The sequence below is a fragment of the Mobula birostris genome, chromosome 4 (assembly GCF_030028105.1).
Source record: "Mobula birostris isolate sMobBir1 chromosome 4, sMobBir1.hap1, whole genome shotgun sequence".
NCBI lineage: Eukaryota > Metazoa > Chordata > Chondrichthyes > Myliobatiformes > Myliobatidae > Mobula > Mobula birostris.
The window spans coordinates 29,779,355-29,797,419 of NC_092373.1; the positions used below are offsets into that span (position 1 = coordinate 29,779,355).

Consider the following 18,065-nt stretch of genomic DNA (forward strand, 5'->3'; position numbering starts at 1 on the left):
GTTGAATGAACATTTTTTTTTAAAAAACTGCAGATACTAGAAACCTGAAATAAAAACAGAAAAAGCTACCAACACTTAAGACCCTTGTAAGAAGAGTTGCATTGACAAGCCCGGAAACTGTAAGCCAACATCAATGGTGGGAAAGTTTAAGGGATGCATTCTGAGAGTCAGCATTGTCATGTATTTGGAAAGGCTAGTATTTGACTAGAAATACCCACTATGGGTCTGCGCATAGAAAATCATGTTTCACAAGTTTAAGTGAGTGTTTTTTTTTGAAGAGGTAACCAAGAAGGTTGATGAGGGCAGGACAACAGATATTGTATCTGTGGATTTTAGCAAGGCTTTTGACAAGGTCCCACTTGGTAATCTGATCCAACAGGTTAAAATCACATGAGGGGGAGCTAGATAATAGTTACAAAATTGGCTTGGGGGATGGGAGCAAGAGTCAGAGGGTAGTTGTAAAGGATAGTTTTTCAGGTTGGAGGCTTGACCCCAGTAGTATGCTATAGGAAACTAGAGCTAGATCTCCTACTATCGATATTAATGATTTATTGTCTCATGTATAGATATACAATGAAAAACTTTGCTTTGCATGCCACCCAGATTTAGGTCGTACAAGGGAAAAGAATAAAGGAATGCAGAATACAGTGCTTAGTTACAGCAAAGGCACAGTGCAAAAGGACAGGAAGTACAAGGCCACAACGGGGTAAATTGCGAGATCTACTAGGGGTCAATTCAATAGGCTGAAGAGAGTGGGATAGAAGCTTGAGCAAGGTCGTATGTGCTTTCAGGTTTTTGTATCTTCTACCCAATAGGTAGGGGATGAAAGCAGAATGTCTGGTGTTGGTGGGGTCTTTGATTAGGTTGGCTGATTTACCAAGGTAGTGAGAAATGCATAAAGTCCCTGCAAGGGAGGCTGGTTTCCATAATGAGCTCTGATGTAGTCGTCTTTCTGTCCAGGTGCTCAAGGCATAAGTGTAGGTACAGAAGGATGAATGTAATTGGCATGGTTAGTAAGCATGCAAAAATCAACAGGATACCGGACAGTGAAGAAGAATTCCACAGGATCTAGATCAAACGAGAAAGCGGGCCAAAAAATATTGTGAATAGAATTTAACTTGGACAAGTGTGAGGTGTTGAAGTGTTAACTGGAATGTTCTTCTGCATAAGACACTAGTAAGATCCTACATGGAGTTCAGCATGCTGCTCTGGTAGTCCAGTAACAGGAAAAATGTCATTAAGATGGTCAAAGTGCAGAAAAGAATGGTGGAAGTTCCAGGTGTCAAGGGTCTTGAAGTGTGTGACATTACCATTACTAGGGAGAAGGTTCTTGGGAAACTGAAAGATCTGAAGGTAGATAAGTCACCTGGACCAGATGGTGTACACCCCAGGTAGTCCGTGAGCCAGGACCCCAAATTTGGACCACCGAAACCATCTGGGGGGAATAGTTCTTAGAGTGATTTTTGGCAAGGTATACACCACTAGTGCTAGAAAATATGTGATAGCATTGCAGCAGTGGTAGCTTTCTGTGAGGGGGGACTGGGAGTTGCACCTCCATGCTATAAGAACCATAATCCCATGGTGCTTTGTCTATGATGAGATGAATTACCCCAGGTACCTGTCCTCTTACTTTGCTCAGATGACGAACCTCCCAGAGAAGAATCCTTCTGTGTATGAGGCCTTCAAGACAGGCCAACTCCCAGTGCAGCTGTCAAGTAGCAACCCCTTTGGGCAGATCCCTGTGGACCAGGCTATTGAAGCCACAGTGAACAAAGACACACAGACTCCTGGAGGCACATCACGGTTCAGCCTGAACGTTGGAGCTATCAAGCGTTACTACATAACAGCTGAGCACCGGTGCATTCCTGGGACAGTTAAGGCAGATGGTGCAAGGCTTTGTCATGCGGAGCTACAGCGGCCAAGAATCCAGAAAGATGAGGAAGCAGTTTCAGCAGTGGTTAGCCTCATACATGAATGGGTCAACCCATTTGCAGAGAAGCGGGACCTCATTAGCGTCTCTACGGCAAATGCAGCCCCCAAGGACATTGCGTCCAATCTGATGAAGGCACATGAGATCGGTGAGCAATGCTATGTAACTGTCAAGGACAAGAGGCTAGAGGAAGACCCACCAGCAAAGAAATTCCATAACCCAATGAAAACCAACAAGCTGAAAACATTCGGTGATGTGTAAGAAGAGAGAAGTGAAATCAAATGGGAGGGCAATCATCTTGAAAGCAGACAGGTCTTTGTTTGGACGCATCATGGTGATGGCACAAGGGCGCAGTCTATGTATGGAGGATATCCTTTCTCATCCCCTTGCAGCATTGCCCCGGGCCCTGTCCACACCAGAAAGATCGCTGAGAAAGACAAACAAAGCTACTTTATCCACAACCTTGCAGAAAAATGTAGCAGTAGAAGAGCAACTCCCAGGAAACTCTGCTACAGTGGTTGATGGAATGAACTTGGTCCAAAGAGTGAAGGGTGATCAAGTTACTTTCAGACATATTGCCACAACAATTCGGGGTATGGCTCTGAGGGAAGGCAGTCAGAGTAGCAGAATAGATGTTGTGTTCGACACATACAAGGAGAATTCTATCAAGAATAGTAAAAGATCTCTATGGGGTGAAGAGACTGGTCATGAGTTGCAAGGCATCACAGGCACAGATGGTGAGGCAGTGGAGGAGCTTACTGACCACAGTCAGTAACAAAAATAGTGTCATTAGCTTCATAGTCCATGAATGGAGGAAGGTGGAGTACAGAGCAAAGCTACAGGAGAAGATTCTGTATGCAACTGTGAATGACAAATGTTACAGAATCACATCTCAAGACAGCGAAGAGGTGTCAGCTCTTCAGTGTCAATAAGTAGTAGATGGCTGCCTACTTTTCCATGCTGCCCATGCCGCAAGAGAGGGATAGCAATCTGTTGTGATCTGCTCAGAAGACACAGATGTCTTTATCATGCCTTTAGCATTTTGTGACAATATTGAGGCCCCATTGTTCCAGAAGTGTGGCACTAGAACCTGTACAAGGCTTGTAGACATCAGGAAGGTTGCTGCCACTGTTGGCATAGAGGTTTGTAGGGCTCTCATCGGGTTGCGCACATATACAGGATGTGACACTGTAAGCGATTTTGCAGGCAAAGGGAAGACAAGTGCCCTAAAACTTCTGACCAGCAACAGGAAAACTCAGGACACATTCTTAAGAGTTGGGTCAGGAATGGGACCTCTCTCCAGAGCTGATGGACAAACTGGAGGCATTTACATGTCTCCTGTATGCCCCAAAAGCATCGACCACCAAGGTCAATGAGCTCAGGTATCACCTTTTTTGTGCCAAGAAAGGTGAAATCAAAAGTCATCAACTCCCACCATGCAAGGACTGCTTAACAAAACATGCACAGCGAGCCAACTACCAGGGTGGTATATGGTGAAGATGTTTGGAGAAGGACCCACAAGTGCCAAGCCCTGTTAGCAGAGGATGAAAGATGGAGAGAGAAGAGGAAGCTGAACAGTTGGTGGTGCACTGGATGGAAGGCCAGCCAGCACCCAATGACGTCCTGGATCTACTGGCCTGTAACTGTCCAAAAAAATGTTCACTCCCAAGATGTACATGTGTTGTAAATGGCCTCAGGTGTACTGACATATGTAGAATGGCAGACTGAGAACCAGGCATCCACCTCAGAGTGTGGAATGTTCAGATGAAGATGTGGAAGACTTGGAAAATTATTATTAATAGGTTATGAAAGTATGGAAAACTAAGTATGGAAAGCAGCCTTTAAATATATTCATTTTACAACCAAATGGGGCCTAGGTTATGGCCATGTAGAACTCCACATTTGAATTATTGTACTGTAATTCTATATGCTATGACAAAAGCTTAAGATTGTTTTGATTTGATATGACAATATGGAAAATATCATGACATTGATAAAGCTCCAGAAATCTCTCCAAATGAGGTTTTTTACCTTTTGGGGGAGGGGGTAACATTTTCTGCTGTACTAATGTTAATATGGAATATATACAAAAAGTGATTACTGTACTTATTTGAATTTCTGAATAAATTCTCTACAAATCCATGTGATTATGTGTCCTAGGGTTTTTATTGACTTTTCCAAAATAAACAACAAATATTTTTCTAAAAATGAAATGATTCACTCTACTGAAATTGGGCACTGTACTGCTAGTGCCACCAATGACATAGTTTTCAATGTAGAATTTTATAACAACATTTGATGAAGAGCGCTTGAACTCAGCTATCATTATGACAAATTTCAAGGTTGAGGGATCACTGATGACAAAATACCACTAGGTTGAATATATATGTTGTACTTTATATTGGCCCCTTTTCAGAAATGCTTATTTTAGGGCAGTGTTATAAAATGCATGATAACACACAAAGCTATCACTGGTGCAATCCTATCACATATTTTCTAACTCTAGAGATGTATACCTTGCCAAAAATCACCATGAGCATTATTCCCCTCAGATGGTACCAACCAACCCTATTGGCTCACGGACTAAGGGTTCTGAAAGACATGGCTGATGAGACTGTGGAGGCATTAGTAATGATCATTAAAGAATCACTAGATTCAGGAATGGTTCCGGAAGAGTGGAAAATTGCAAATGTCAATCCACTTTTCAAGAAGGGAGAGAGGCAGAAGAAAGGAAATTATAGGCCAGATAGTCTGGCTTCAGTAGTTGAAAAGATATTGGAGTCATTTGTTAAGGATGTGCTTTGGGGGTACTTGGAGGCAAACGATAAAATAGGCCATAGTCAGCATGGTTTCCTCAAGGGAAAAATCATGCCTGACAGATCTCTTGGAGTTTTTTTGAAGTAGTAACAAGTAGGATAGACAAAGGAGGATCAGTTGATATCCTGTACTTGGATTTTCAGGAGGCCTTTGACAAGGTGCCACATGCGAAGCTGCTTAACAAGCTATGAGCCTTTGGTATTACAGGAAAGATTCTAGCATGGATAAAGCAGAGGCTGATTAGCAGGAGACAAAGAGTGGGGGAAAAAAAAAAGGAAGTTTTTCTTTTTCTGGTTGGCTGCCGGTGACTAGTGGAGTTCCACAGTGGTCTACGTTGGCCTCAGAATAGAGGGACGTCCTTTTAGAATGGAGATGATGAGGAATATCTTTAGCCAGAGAGTGGTGAATTTGTGGAATTCATTGTCACAGGCAGCTGGCAATGATTCGGATGATAGAAAAAATAGGTGGAGGGGCTACAAAAGGACTTAGGCAGATTAGAAGGGGCAAAGAAGTGGCAGATAGAATACAGTGTCAGGAAGTATATGGTCATGCATTTTGGTAGAAGTAATGAAAGGGTTGACTATTTTCTAAATAGAGAGAACATACAACAATCTGAAGTGCAAAGCCACTTGGGAGCCCTTGTGCAGGATCCCTTGAAGGTTGAGTCTGTGGTGAGGAGACAAATGCAATGTTAGCATTCATTTCAAGAGAATAGAATATAGAAGCAATGAGTTAATTTTGAGACTTTATAAAGCACTGGTAAGGCCTCACTTAGAGTATTGTGAGCAGTTTTGGGCTCCTGATCTTAGAAAGGATGTGCTGAAACTGGAGAGGGTTCAAAGGAGTCTCAGGAAAATGATTCCAGGTTTGAACTGTTTGTCTTATGAAGAGCGCTGGGTCTACATTCACTGGAATTCAAAAGAGTGAGGGCTTACCTAATTGAAACCAATCAAATGGTGAAAGTCCTTGACAGAGTGGATGTGGAGAGGATGTTTCCTCTGGTGGGAGTGTCTAAAACCCAAGGAGCCAGCCTCAGAATACAGGGATGTCCTTTTAGAATGGAGATGAGGAGGAACTTCTTTAGCTAGAGAGTAGTAAATCTGTGGAATTCTTTGTCACAGGCAGCTGGGGAGGCTAAGTCTTTATGTATATTTAAGGTAGAGGTTCATAGATTGGTCAGGGCATGAAGTGATACAGGGGGCGGGGAGGCAAGAGATTAGAGCTGTGAGGAAAAGTGAATCAGCCATGACGGAAAGGCAGAGCAGATTCAATTGGCCAAATGGCCTAATTCTGCTCCTATATCTTACGGTCTTAAATTGATTTCAATCTAGATAAGGTAAAATGCACAGTAAGGAGGAAGGTCTTAACAGTAGAGCCTTGACATGCATGCCTGCAGCTTAAAGGTAGCAATACAGATGAACAAGGTAGTTAAAAAGACATGTGGGATGCCTTTTTCTCTGTTAGTCAGCATACAGAATATAAGAGTAGAGAACTTACACTAAAAATGAATGTTTGAGCACTGTTTGCAGTGCTGAACTGAATCTCAGGGATGTATATGGTGACGTATATGGTGACATATATGTACTTTGAAAATAAATTTACTTTGAACTTTGATCACCACATTGCAGAAAAGATACAAATCATTTCCTTTTGCAATTACAAGGACCTTGTCAAGCCAAAAAGAAAAGATTTGATAGTCTGGGATGTTTTCTTTGAAATAGAAGCTATATGGAGTCTTTAAAATTTTAAATTATGAGGGACGTACACAAAATAAATGGGAAGAAACCATTTCCCTAATACCAACGGCACTGTTTTAAAGTAATAAGTAAGAAAAATAAAAAGAGAAAGAGAAGTTTAAAAAAAAAAGTATTAGGAGCCTGGATCTCACTGTCCGAAAATGTGAAACAGTCCAAAATCCTCATGACAGTTCATTTTCTAGGATTATATAATTGAAAGGTTCAATGGGCTTCTAGATAATTTTTTAATATCCAGTATAAAGAAGCTGAACATTCAACTAGCCAAATGAGAAACCAGAAATGTGCTTCATTACAACTGAGCAAAATGGTGAAAGTCAAATCAATGAAGTACAATCTTTTGCCATCCAGGTATTACTGCACAGGTCACCTGATTAAATCAGTTTGATAGATTGAAAACACCAGTGGCATCAGTTCAAGACAAGAGGAAAACAAGAGGTGGAAACAGGAAGAAGCTGAAGCAAACATCCAAAATCAGAATAAGATTAAGAACACAAATGTTCCACAGAATTAACATTATATAAAAACTATTTCACTACTGGTGTATTTACTCAAGATTCAACTGAAATCAGTTGGCGTTATTGGAACATCTGGACAGCAAAGATGCAAACATCGGGATGCTCTTCGTTGACTACAGCTTGGCATCCAATCTGATCATCCTCTCAAAACTAATCAATAAGCTTTAAGACCTTGGCCTCAATACCTCCTTCTGCAAATAGATCCTCGATTCCCTCTCTTGCAGACTACAAGGCTGTGTGCCATCACCTCTACTTTCTTAGAAATTTCAGAAGATTCAGCACGGCATCTAAAACTTTGACAAACTTTTATAGATGTGCAGTGGAGAGTATATTGACTAGTTGCATCATAGCCTGGTGTAGAAACACCAATGCTTTTGAATGGAAAATCCTGCAAAAAAAAAAAGTGGATACAGCCCAGTCCATCAACGGTAAAGTCTCCTCTCCATTGAGCACAGCTACATGGAGTGCTGTTGCAGGAAAGTAGCATCCATCATATAGGACCCCCACTAACCAGGCCATGCTCTTGTCTCACTGCTGGCACCAGGAGGAAAGTACAGGGGCCTCAGGACCCATACCACCAGGTTCAGGTACAGTTATTACTGCTCAACCATCAGGATGTTGAACCAGAGGGGGTTAACCACTCATCTTCACTCAGCCCATCTCTGAACTATTCCCACAACTTATGGACTCACATTCAAGGACTCTTAATCTCATAGTCTCGATACTTATTGCCTATTTATTTATCATTTTTTTCTCTTTGTGAATTTGCACAGTTTGCTGTCTTTTGCACATTGGTTGTCTGTCATTGGGTGTGGTCTTTCATTGATTCTGTTGTGTTCCTTGGATGTACTGTGTATGGCTACAAAAGAAAACACACAAATCTGAGGGTTGAATAAGTACTTTGATAGCAAATTTACTTTGAAGTCAAATTACTTTTTTTTAAAAATTGATGTCAGTTTTATCTTTTGTTCTCAAAATAAATTCAAGACACTTTTCACACTGCAGTTATCTATGTTGAACATCTATAGAGCACGAAGTTTGGAAGATACAATAACAGAGAACAGAAAAGCTAACAGGCCCCCCCCAAAAAAAAGGAATGACATCTGCCTTTGATGCCATCAATTTGTTTTTAAAAACAGATTCAAGCACTTAATGGACATACAGAATGCTTGAGGAAATGCTGAAACAGCAGCAGCTGTGGAGCACTCTGCACCCCTACCCACTCTATCATCATCACTCTTTGTATACAAGACAGAAGCACATTCTTCCCTTTTAAAACAACACAACTAAAGTCTGATGTAAAAGTTGAAAACAAACTTTGTTAAAATAATATAGATGCCATGTATCACTTCACATTGCATGAGAGACTACTGGTATACCATTTCCTGTAACTGTTGACATGAAGTCCTGTGCACTATATTGCACAAGAAACTTCTCTTCCAACTGTTTTGCAGCAGCTGTCAGTGTACATGTGGAGAACAACCGAGAAGCGTTCTGCCACTCTGCTGCACAAGAACTGAAATTTAAATATGATATGAATAAATGTAGATGCTGACATCTCCATCACAATTATCCCATGCTCAATTCTTCAGTAAGTGAGGATGGCAATAGCTGTGATGACAGGACAAGAAGTTCAATAAAACCAACCAGAGTTAACAAGGCAACACACACAAAATGCTGGAGAAACTCAGCAGGTCAGGCAGTATCTATGGAAATGAACAAACAGTCAACATTTTGGGCTGAGACCCTTCTTCAGGACTGGTAAGGAAAAGTGAAGACACTAGATTAAAAAGGTGGGGAAGGGGAAGGGGGATAGCTAGAAGGTGATAGGTGAAGCCAGGTGGGCAGGGAAAGTAAAGAGCTGCAGAGAAAGGATTTGGATAGGAGGGAAGAGTGGGCCATAGAAGGAAGGGAAAGAGGAGGGGACCAAGTGGGAAGGTGATAGGCAGGTGAGAAGGGGAAAATTCCACTTCTGGCGGATGTAATGGAGGTAATCGACGAAGCGGTCCCCCAATAAGTCTTTGTTATTCATAGTTTTTCATAAATTTTATTGTATTTATTTCTTTTGCTGCAAATATCTGCAAGGAAACAAATATCAAGGTAATATATGCGTACTTTAATAATAAATTTACTTTGAGAGTCCACCATTGACTCTGAAAGTGGAAAACTGAGCAACAATTGTTTAGTCAAAGGACTTATCATCTCTTCACGTTGTCTGTGCATCCATGAAGGAAAAGTAAACTGTGCACTTTGCAGGAAACAGAATTTCATGTCACTTTAAGAATGGTACACCAGGAACAAAGATGTAACTCAGTACTCCAAAAGTATCTTTTGAAACATATTAAAAAGAACAACTCCACCTCCCCCATTAAAATTTGTAATTTAGAAAATCACACAAAATCTTTAATATCTTTCTTGCAGTCTCCTTCCTACTTTTGCTACAAATTGTCCATGTCTTGTTAGTACATATTTTGTGCCTTAAAAATTGAAAAGCTGCATTCGAAGCAGCTTAGAGGAATGCAGACTCTGTAATAGCCTATTATATTCCAAGCTGTTTTAAAAGTCTGAGATCCATAATGTGTTAAATTATGCAAAAATGTAATTCTGCTTCTGAAATCTTATACTCAGATATTCACAGATTAGGTGGATGGGAACTTTTGCTCCAATCAATTGAACACAGCTCTGGGATAAGGCAACAATAAACTTCTTCAGGATTTCATTCATATACTACAGAAGGTTCTTTTGTTAACAAAAAACCATTAGAACTAGACTGGACTATGACAAGGATACATTTGGATACTGTTACACCAAAGGATAAACAGATGTTTTAAAATGAGGAATGTTAGATCATTATTTGAACAAAGCTCCTATTCTGGAAAGAGGATGACAGGCAACTAGCTTCTAGTGCACGGAATGCAGTTTTGCCTTAAAATGGATGTTTTAGGTCATTGTTTAAAGACAGCACTGTTTTGGTCAGTGAGCCTAGATTAAGTAACAAATCAAAAACACTAGGCAAATTGTTCTTTTTCTGCAAGAGACTTCCTAAGTCATGCCACTGCCTCCAAATGTACAAATATTAAGAATACCCTTCAGGCAAGTTAAATGCCTCGACTGAGCCGGCCACGTGCTTGCATATTTGCTCATCAGCTCAAAAGTAAATTAAACTTGGAAAAAAAGTTCCATGAATAATCAGAGGCCTTTTCTTTCACAGCAAAAAGTGACTTGTGTCAAGCATTTAAACAATTTCAGAAATGTACCCACTCTGTGCTTGCTTCAGCCTTGGTTGCCCAAAATGGCTGCATGGGTTGAAACAAATTATTGATGGGCTATGGCATCATGTTTTAAAACAAACTTGTCTCCAGATACAGATTCAGAAATTTTAAGGTTTATATGACTGAAGTTCCAATTCGGAGATCAATATCTGAGGCAGCATACGTCTGATCTCAGAGTTATATATTAACAGAGCACCGAAACAGACACTTGGCTTATCAAGTCCATGCTGACCATAAAGCAGAATCCCATTTACCACTTGGTCTGTAACCTTCTGTGCATTGGCAATATAATCGCTCATCTTAGATGTACCTAAAGATATCATCAAAGCTCCTATTTCCATACTGCCTCAGACAGTCCATTCGAAATTCTAACCATCCTAAATTGTGGCAGAATTTATATTTTGAATGAGGTTCCAGGGAAAAGAGTGCTGGAACAATGAAATACGGAGTGACAAACATGTTCCAGGGTTTAGCAAATGCAGCAGGAATGTGAGAAGGTAACATTACAAAAATGAAACTAAACCTTCATAACAGAGAGGAGATTAGATTGTCAACTAAGGCAGTTGACGGGGTTTAAAAATAGAATTTATTTTCAGCATCACCAATATTTAATTGGAGGAATTGCTTCTCTACACTAGAATGGGCCTTATTCTGGCCAGAGGTCCGTGACTAGTAGCTTTCTGCAGGGATGTGTACTGGGACCTCAGTTATTTGCAATATACATTCAATGGCCACTTTACTAGGTACAGGAGTGGAACATGGTATGATCTTCTGTTGCTGTAGTCTATCCACTTCAAGGTTCCACGTGTTTGTTGTGTGTCCAGAGATGCTCTTCTGCACACCACTGTTGTAACGTATAGCAATCTGTGTAACTGTCACCTTGAACCAGCCTGACCCTTCTCCTCTGACCTCTCATTTCACCTATAAAACTGCTGCTCACTAGATTGTTTTGTTTATCATATCATTCTCTGTAAACTCCAGCAACTGTTGAGTGTTAAAATCCCAGGATATCAGCAGTTTCTGAGCTACTCAAACTACCCCATCTGACACCATTGTGTATGTCACCGAGATCACACTTCTTCCCCATTCTGAACAACTGAACCCCTTGACCATGTCTGCATATTTTTATGCACTGACTTCCTGCCACATGATTGGATGATTATATATTTGCATTAACAAGCAGGTGTACAGGTGTACCGAATAAAGTGACAAGTGGTTTATAAAGGTGTAGCATATTGATGACTTGGATGAAAACACAGATGGGTGGGTTATACAATTTACATTTGACATAAAGACTAGTGCTATTGTGGATGGGAAATAGAATATATAACACAGAATAGTACACCAAGGAACAGGCCATTCAGCCCACGACGTTATGCTAACCTTGATGCCAATTTATACTTGACATCCTCATCCTGGGTATTACTCACATTCCTCCATTCCCCTCATATTCAACTCACACAAAATGCTGGAGAAACTCAGCAAGCCAAGTACCATTCTTATTCGTGCATCAATCTAAAAGCCTTTTAAATCCACAAAACTGCCAGCTTGCACTACTGCTGCTGACCTAGTCCAACCACATCATTTTCTGCAGGGGAAGGAAGAAGAAAAAAAAAAAAAAAAAAAAAATCGCCCCTCACATCACCTTTAAACTTCCCCCCAGAACATTAAGTGCATGTCCTCCATTGTTTGACATTTCTACCGAGGAAAAAGGTGGTATAGAAGACTGGAAAATGTAGGGACAGTGTAGAATATTGCCAAAGGAGACAGTGGAATATAGACCCATTGTAGATGTGGGCAAGAGATGGCAGATGGAGTTTAATCCAAGGGTGAGGTGCTGTACTTTAGATCAAATATAAAGGGAAAGTACGCAGTTAATGATGGGATCCTTAACAGTACTGATGTACAGGGGGATCTTGAGGTCCAAGTCTATTGCTCCCTGAAAGGGGCCAGGGTGGCGCCGAGTATGGCAGCTGTGTTTCGAGCTCCATACCAACTTTACAGTGTACTGCTACTTTGAGAATTCACAGGTCAATAGGGTGGTAAACAACACTTATTAGGAGCAGCACTGAGTTCAAGAGTGAGGAAGTTATATTACACCTTTGTAAAACACTGGTTAGACCACATCTGGAGTATTGCATTTGCTTTAGGTCATTCTATTATAAGAATGTAGGGGGTTTAGAGAAGGCGAAGAGGAGGTTTACCGGGATGCTGGCTGGGTTAAAGGACACCTGCTACAAGGACAGTTTGGACAAACTTGGGTTGTTTACTCTGGAGTGGCAGATTTTGAGGGCAGAGCTTATATAAATTTATAAGATTATGAGGCATAGAGTAGACAGCTGTCATCTTTTGCCCCCAGTGTTGAAATATCTGATACTAGGGAACATGCATTTAAGGTGAGGGGGGGAATGGTCAAAGGATATATGAGGCAAGTTTTGTTTTTACAGAGTTGTGGGTGCCTGTAATGTGTTGCCAGGCTGGTGGAGGAGGCAGATAAAATAGTGGCATTTATGAGGCTCTTGAATAGGCATATGACTGCAGAGAATAAAGGGATCTGGATCATGTGCAGGCAGAGGGGATTAGTTTAATTAGATGTGATTAGCTTAATTTGTTTGGTACAACATCATGGGCTGACTGGCCTGTTCCTGCTCCTGTGCTTTAATGTCTATGTTCAATATCAGGCAAGGTGATCAGATAATAATACTAATGGTTGGAGGAAAGAGCTAAAAATACATTCTTGGGAAACTCCAGAGGTAATATTTCCCCTGGTTTCCCAGGAGCTTTCTGCAGAGCTCCTATATTACATGAAGCTAAGAATAAACATACAATTGCAGCAGACATCAACATTCTAAGCTACTCTTCTGAGGTCAATCAGCAGGGTGGGGATGAATTGGAGTGGGTTTGTTACCAAATTTTCCAGACTAACGGTTTGCCTAATGCTGCCCCCCCCCCCACACATGATAGCTACAAACTACTCAATGACAGTCACAGTCATAGAGTGATAACTTTGACATTGATTATGTTGTTTCAGTGCAGAGAAAGCAATGAGAGACTTCAGATTTGGTCTGGTTTAAAACTTCGAATTCAGATTCACAGCCATTGAGTCTGGAGGCAGCAATGACTATCAAGCACTGGAAAGGAAAGTGATCACTACAAAAAGGAACTTCTGAAGAATGGGGCAGGTAGAAGAGAAAGACAGATTGAAAGTGAGGACAGGGAACTTGCTGCAATACTAGTTTGCATTGGAGTAAAGGGAAGAATAGAGTAGTAAATTTAGCAGGAATACGCTCTCGGGGCTAGAAAAAAGTCTTGTATACAGAGGCAAGTCAGAGAAAGCACTTCAAGCAACATCATTGGAGGAAGAAGGTATATGTTGATAGTTTGGGTGAACACCCTCTATCAGGACTGAGACAAGAGAGGAAAGTTTGCCAGCATATAACAGGACAAGGAGGGCTAGGCCAGGGACCAACAGGTATTAGGTCAAACCAAATGAGAAGGTCATGGGCAGATGGAACCAGGAAAGAAATCCCTTTCCCTATACCTGGACTCTATCCTGTCTCTACTGTTCAGTCTCTTCCCCTCTACATCTGGCACACCTCTCATGTTCTCCATCCTATCCATAACTTCCAACCACCTGGTTGCAGCCTGCTCATCTTTACCATGAGTGTCTGACTCCATATACCATCAGGAAAATTTTGGAGACTCCTTTCTGTCTTGTTCCTCACTTAATTTCATCTGCCATTATCCTCACTCCATTTGGTTTCAGTCCCGCCCCTCCCTTTTATTGCTATATACTAGCAATCACTCGCGTTCCCTTTCAGTCCCGATGCAGGGTAAACCTTTTACCTCCATAGTTGTTACATGCCCTGCCAGGCTCTTCCAGTGTTTTTTTTTGTTGCAGATTCCAACTTTTCCTTCAGTGCGAAGAAAGATGGAAAATAAATTGGAGAAGCATTCAAGTTTCAAAATCAAGCAGGGTGGGTCTTGTAAAACTTCATTATTTTAGTATACTATAAATATCGAGAAGGTAAAGAAACAATAAAGGCAGCTATACAGATGGTAGTGTTAGAGGTAAAGAAAACTATGAACACCAGAAACTGGCTAGAGTTGGGGGACAGTGATTTAAATAGAGTACAGCACAGAACAGAATCTGGCTATATCTGTTCATGTCAGGATTAACTTAAAATATCAGTGTTCGATAGAGGAAATGCTTGGTATAGCAGAGCCAGATTTGGTGACGAATGATTGCACTTCATTTTGATTAAAAGGAGCCAAGATTATTCAGAAGTCACCTGAAAGAATGGGAAAGAATGGGATAATTTTGCTGGGTCTAGGGTGTAAATGCCACACAGATAAAGGTGTGATCAGCAGATCAAGAGTGCAAAATGAATGTGCCAGAAACTAGAAGTGTAAAATGCCATACAAGAGGCACAGTTGCTACAACATAAGGAGAAGTTGGACAAACTTGGATTGTTTTTTCTGGAGTGTCAGGGGCTAATAGTGTAGGATTTTATGAATAGAACATGTGAGAGTCATTTTATGTGCTTAAAAGATATAGGCCTTTATTTCCATTACGAACAGCCCAAAAGCAGGCACCTTACACTGATGTAATTACGTCAAACAGTCTCTTAAAGTGAATGCAACAACTCATTGGCAGTGTTTGTGAATTATGTAGAACAGTTTCTATTATGAACAATGTGCATCATCTGGCACCCAACTCATTAGCCCACACAGGAACTTCGCCCCACCCCCACCACAGAATACACCAAAACCAGCATTGTCAGTCTGTCTGCAGCTCGTGTAAACTGACCAGCTCGGGTCGGAGTAACAGCAGATGCCTCTGGCTCATCCAGAGATGTGCCGACAAGCACATGGTTATGTTGTGAAACACGTGGAAGTATGATAGTGGAACCATGCAGGTCTTGGTGGCCCAGTTAAGGTGACCTACAGAAATACATTCAGGTTTACCCTTCCCCATCTACAGTAAAAGTCTTTTCACTGTTCCAAAACGCAGAACGTGTGGGGGCTTAATGGAGTGTTGATGTACATCATGGCCGACAAAAACAAACAAGGTAGAATGTAGGGCAGCTGGAACCCAAGAGTGCTGCATGCCATGATGGGAGGTAGGAACAGGTATAAAAGAATTGAGTTTACTGAGGAGGGTGGAATGCTGCTGTGATGCTGACTAGGTAGTTGTGGCTTCAGAAATAAAAATCTCCCAGCACCCTTCAATGGCTCTTTGTACACCAACTCAGCTGCGGAGGACTGAGCCCCATCAGGGAGGTGATTGTGCCAACACTTATCTGTCAGGGAGGCCCTCAGAGCAACCTTTAAGGAATGGAGAAAGCGCTCACACAGGCCATCGGACTATGGGTGATGTGACCTGGTGTGATGCAATTTAATGCCGAGGTTCTGGTCATTGCAGGCCAGAGTTCTTTCGTGAACTGGGGACTGTGGTCAGAAGGAATATCAGATGGGGTACCAAACCAAGCTATCCAGATGTTGATGATCACCAAAGCCATGCCCATAGCTGTTGTCGACGCTAGAGGGATGACTTCTGGCCACTGGTGGTACGGTCCACCGTGGTGGGGGGGGGGGGGGCAGGAGAAGAGTTCAGAAGAGGACCAACCAGGCCCACATTGGCATAGTCAAACCATCGCTTAGGGACCCTGAAAGATCCCAATAGTGCTCAATTGTGCTAGTTAGTTTTTGCCCACAGACTCACAACACAGGCTGCACTCCACTCTCACACGCTCTTCCTAAGGCTGTGCCACACAAACTTCAAATCAACCGGTTCCTGTGAAGCCTTCCCACCCAGATACGAGAAGCTGCGAATGGAGATAAAAACAGTATATCTCCAGTTTGCAGTCAGTATGGGCCGAGGGCAACTGGTTGAGACATCACACCAGAGAAACTCCTGGGTCCCCGATGTTGACTTTAGCCAATCACACGCCTGTGACTGTCCTGTAAGCCTGGACCTCTGGGTCAATAACTTGGGCAGCCTCCATGCCAGCCCAGTCAACCCTGATGCGTACGGCATTGATGGCAGGCCGCGAGCAGTAACTTGGGCAGCCTCCATGCCAGCCCAGTCAACCCCGATGCATACAGCATTGATGGCAGGCCGCGAGAGGCAAACAGCCACAGCATTATTTTTCCCCTTCAATGTGGTGTTTGTCAGTCTTCAATTCTGAAAATTAGGCCAGGTGGCATTGCTACTGTGCAGACAAAGGGTCTGACACTTTGACATCACGTGCATGAGGGGTTTGTGGTCAATGAATGCACCCTCCAGTAGAAAACTGAAATGATGGCAGAAAGACCGAGAGGCTCGTGGCAAAACATGCTGTACTTCCTCTCGAAGGTGGGGGGTGGGACAGATCTTACAGCTAACATTAAGCGGCTGCCACATTCCTCCAACCAACTGTTTGTGCACAGCACCCACAGCATGTCTAAGGCACCAGCAGTGATGGCTATGGGGCCATTGATTGGGGAGGAGGTGTATCAGTAGGGTCGTGTTGGAAAGGGCTCACTTGGTATCATCAAAATACCTTGGTCATGTCTTTTGACTACTCAAGCATGTAATTAGAGACACTGCCTTTAAGGGCACTATACAGGAGGAAGCATAAGTTTAGCAGCTCATGGAATGAAACAGTGAGAGAAATTCACCACACCCAAAACTCTTGCAATGCTTTGGTAGCACAGGGAAGTGAAAAGACCATAATATTGGTGACTTTTGACTGCAGAGGTGTTGCGCCTTCTGTGGAGACGCGGTGGCCAAAAAAGTCAACATAACCAACCTGGCATTTAGTGGGGTTGATAAGGAGCCAATGTTGGCTTAAGCCCTCCAAAAGTGTGTGGAGATGTGATAAATATTCAGTTCTGGATGCACTGTACGTCATCCAGATAAACAAAAGGTAAAACTAAGTCTTTTAGCATAGAGTCCCATCAGTCGCTGGAAAGTCTGTGCTGCATTTTTCAGCCCAAACGGCATGCACAGAAACTCAAATAGGCTAAACAGGCTTATAACAGGAGTTTCAGGAATGTCCTCAGCACACACAGGGGAACCTGATTGTAGCCCCTGATGGTCCACTTTAGAAAAAAAAAATTATATTTCCACCTAAACTTGCTAAAAAGACTTGAATATATGTGGACCAGTTAACAAACAGAGGGATACTGGCTCTTGAAGCTGATGGTAATCACTGCATGGACAGCTTAGGGACCATGTGGAGGGGTGAAACCCAAGAACTATTCGACCTGTGTACAAAGTCAAGCATTTCCACATTAGCAAACTCAGCCTTCACACTGGCCAGCTTGGAGTCCAGTCTACACGCACAAATGTGGACCGGTGAACCAGTTGTGGAGGCGTGGTGCTCGACACATGGCCTTTGACTGTCGTGGAAAGTGTGGGTGTGGTGAAGTTTACCCAGCAGGGGAGTGAACTCACATATGGTGCATGTACCAGACTGAATCGCCATGAAGAACTTACTGGTGTTACCTGGTAATAACCCAAAGTCCTTTGTGTCTAAAAGCTGGCAGTTCTTAAGATCTACTAAATGTCCTTTGGCATGTCCCACAACTCCAAATCCTGCTACTGTTGGCAGCGTCCAGCGAGGATCTGTTACTCTCTGCCTTATAATCAATGGGCAATGCTGGCAGCACACTTGAGCGCCCTTGTTATACAGGAAGCAGCACCCTGAAAAGTTGTCTGTAAAGTACAACAGACGACCCTGGCAACTGGAACCCACAGTGTTCACAGACCTCTGATGTCCCGACGTGC

At 42.2% G+C, this 18,065-nt stretch overlaps 1 protein-coding gene across 2 annotated transcripts in view; it reads right to left on the reverse strand.

Annotated features, from left to right (window-relative positions):
• rhbdd1 (rhomboid domain containing 1) overlaps window positions 1-18,065 on the reverse strand; it is a 94,204-nt gene that overhangs the window by 57,651 nt on the left and 18,488 nt on the right. The gene's annotated exons all lie outside the window — the stretch shown is intronic.